Source organism: Pundamilia nyererei, unplaced genomic scaffold (assembly GCF_000239375.1).
Source record: "Pundamilia nyererei isolate P.nyererei 1_Seehausen unplaced genomic scaffold, PunNye1.0 scaffold00060, whole genome shotgun sequence".
NCBI lineage: Eukaryota > Metazoa > Chordata > Actinopteri > Cichliformes > Cichlidae > Pundamilia > Pundamilia nyererei.
Genome location: NW_005187461.1, coordinates 3,341,828 through 3,345,638, shown reverse-complemented (window position 1 = coordinate 3,345,638; position 3,811 = coordinate 3,341,828).

The following is a 3,811-nucleotide window of genomic DNA, read 5'->3' as shown; positions in this document are numbered from 1 at the left end:
GTAGCGAGTCTTTTGTTTGCACTTCCCCCGATACAGTCCACCTTCTCATTTTCCATTACATTTTTGGTTTGAACTAAGCAGTTCAAATAACTTCCTCTAATTCCTCAAAAACACAATGCAGGGACAAACTGAAAACATGTCAAACATTTGAACACAGACAATGTACAATTTTCAGAAAAATATTTTAATATGCAGAAACACACATCAAAAGTTGTCATTGCAGCTCAGCTATTTGACTGTGCAGTCAAAGTATTGCAGTTAATTAGACTTAATGGCAGTAGGTCAAAAATATCACTGGGTACTGTAAATAGCTCCTCAGCTAAAGCATAATGTCATTAAAACATTTAAAGAATGTGGAAAGACCAGCAGCTGATTACAGTTGGTAAAGGAAATGGGAATGGCACATAGTGTAAACATGATCCCATCCCAACTTTTTTGACATGAGCATTTTTTTTAATGGTATATTTGGATGCTGTATGCAAAGCACTAATAAAGTACACACCATAGCTCTAATATTTGACTGTGCACTGTTTTATCCAAAGCATTGAACTCTCCTCCATATCCTCCTATCTCTGCATTACTTGTTTGTTTGTTTATGTTGAGTAAATGGACATAATTGAGGTTGTGGTCATGAACTAGTGGTTGTCCATCTCTACTGTCTGGGCGCCTTGAGATTTGAACCCTAGAATAAACATAGATTTCTAATCTAACATCCAATCTGAAGTTTAGCAGTGATGGTGCGGCTAGGTTGCTGTGACCGGGCCCTGCAGCGAGGGTGGAGACGCACTGGAAAAACATAATGTTTGCACACCCCATTTAAGGCTCATCAAAGACATTTGATTTTACTATAATTCCTTTCAAGATTAATGTTTCTTCTTTCTCTCAAAAATGCTCATGTTAAAACAAATCCGTGTACAAAACACATTTTGCATCCAATGTAAATAACCGACTGAGCACGTACACACAAATCCACATTCAGTGTTTAACAGATAAACAAAAACCTCCCATGAGGCTCATTTCCCATATAGCATCACATAAACGAATGAAAAAACTGAGGTCCTCTGCAAGCACTGGCAGACAACTAGCAATGGTTTATTTTTTTCCCTAGTCTAAATGATTATGAGTGGAATAACACTTTCATTTTGGTAATACTGCCGCTGTCATTTTCATATCGCCAGTCCAGGCGACACAGATGTGTTAAAGTTTTTTTTACATAGCTGCTCAGGAACTGGGAGGAGGTGTTTTTCTCACTATTTACTGTCACAAACAGCATTAAAAATAAGTCTTCTGGGTAAATTCCTGTGAATAATGTCATTTACATCAAGTGGTAATATTTTAACGGAATATCTGAAGGGCAAACCGAGAAACGAGTGACCACTCGATTAGGAATAAATTACTATCTGAAGGCAAAAGTTAAAGTATAACCAAGTCGAGGACTACTGGCACTGAAAGATCAGTTATTTATAAGCAGATCTCTCAGTACTGTAAATCTACAAAAAAAAAACCTGACTTTAAACAAATAGCAAATTATTGCCAAATTTCACATATTATACTTAATCTAATTTTTCTCTGTTTTTTTTTTTCTAGGAATGGGAAGCATCATATCATTCAGGAAGTACTTCAGCATTTTAGTAGAATTTCAGTAAAACCGATGTGAAACATGAGTCCGAGCTGCAAAGTACAAAAATTATTATTTATTTCATGCAGTTGATCAAACACTAAAAATACTTGGTCTTAAACATTTCATACTGCCCTTATTCGTTAAACCTGCTCTGCCTGGTAATAGTCATCTCTGATTTGCAACAGATGCTATAAACCAAAATAAAGTGCAGTGTTCATGGACAAGTTAGTCTATGAACCCTGCACTTTTTTTGGTGCAAGGTCTCGCAGGATTGCAGTGTCAGAGAGCACATTTGACCCTGCACATTTCAGTGTTTCACAAGCTCCGTAATATTTCCTATGGCGAGATCAGCAAGCTCATCTCTCAACAGACGTCCTTTGCTTTTTTTGCTCCAAATTTAACTTGGAAGGCTGACTACAGACTGTTTATTTAACTTGCTGTATAGTGTCAGCATCATACCAGTGACAATAAACAAATATTTTCTCTAGAATTTCTTTAGATTTGATTTACCTAATCCTGTGACATTACAACAAATAATGTGTCTTCTTTTATGAAACAGGAAGTGAGCCTGCTGCAGGCTGCGTTCATCAGATGAGCACTTTATAGCTCCCTGATTCTCTCTAATGCAAATGTGCAGCAAGATTATACTGCCGGTTTGTGTTGGGCTGTGTTTTATGGCTGGAAACTGCTGCATTCATCTGAATGCGACACGATGAGTCACAGTCAAATCTGAGTTTGGCATCTCTTTGGTAACAGACAGGAAGGCTTTAAACCCAATTAGTGTGCTAAAAAAATAAATAAAAATAAACTCCCCACACAAAATACCACTTGGCTAAATGTTCCAGCAAGTATTAATGAGACAGAGTCTACTGGGTACGTTTATGAACACACCAGCAGTGAGTCACTAGGACCACTAGATGCCTCCATTTGTTACCACAAGAATGTTGCTCCACAATCTGTTTTAATATGGAAAAAAAAAACCACTTTAATAATTTTCTTACTGTTCTTTACAAGTTCTACATTGCACTTCATTAAGCTTTCCGGGAAGTAAGCATTTTAACACCTCTGTGAGATTACATCACATTTCAGTAAAATTGCTGTGTGGTATCAATTGTGTGAGAGAGAATGAGGAAGTGATGTCAGAGTTTGATGTTTCTGCGTGGCAGCTAGTGAACCGGACAGTTCAAGGCCACTGGATAAATCTTTCTTTGTATCATTAATTAGATTAGATCATAGCTTAATGGTGAAAAAAGGAAAAGGGGAATGGGAAGATGAAAGACAGAGGAGTTCGTTTAGCTGACTGCAGTAGGAGAAAGGTGAGGATGTGTGGGAGAGATATATTGATGGAAAGGAGAGGACTCTGAAGTGGGTCATAAATAAGAAAGGGCAGAAAGAGAGAAAGTGTTTAAGGACACAAGGTTTAGTTTAGCAAGTCACTTGAATTTTATTGAGGAAACTGGAGAGACTGGTGTGAATCCGTTGTGACACCAGCTATAAGAGAAATGTTTTCAGACCGTGAGTTTTTATTTCTTTGTTTTTCATCACTTTTTTTTTATTTAACTCCTGGGTTTGTGTTACACAAATGAGTACAGGTATCCCTAATATACACAACTCTGGCTGTGAGCACAACAACCTCTTCTACTTGCTGTTCAAACCTTCTATTTGTGCCGAGCAGCCAATCAGAAGAAATTTAACTTAAATAGAGGGGGAACAGGGTGAATACTTGAATTCATCAGTACAGACATATTAGTTCAGCTGAATGTTGAGATTATACTGGTAGGAAAGGTAGCAAAGGTGATAACCTGTATGTTGTTTTCACAGCTTGTTTCTGCTGCCTCCAAGTGGCCAAAGGGAAATCAGACAAGCTTTGGTGCCTTTAAATTTTCTCTTTGCAACAATTTGTCTTGTGTACAGAAGCACATTTTAGCAGAGGGCTCTGGTGTAACATGTTAATTACTCTTTCATGTGTGACAATCTTTATCTTTTTTCCAAATAATATAATATAAACATTGTATGCAGTCTATGTTTGTTTTCCCCGTGATTTGTGTTGGTCATATAGAGGCTGTTTGTGCTGCTGGTGAGTTCAGAGAGCTCATGACAGGGAAAGGCTACCATATGGCAAGACAGGAAGGAGGGTGTGTGTGTGTGTGTGTGTGTGTGTGTGTGTGTGTGTGTGTGTGTGTGTGTGTG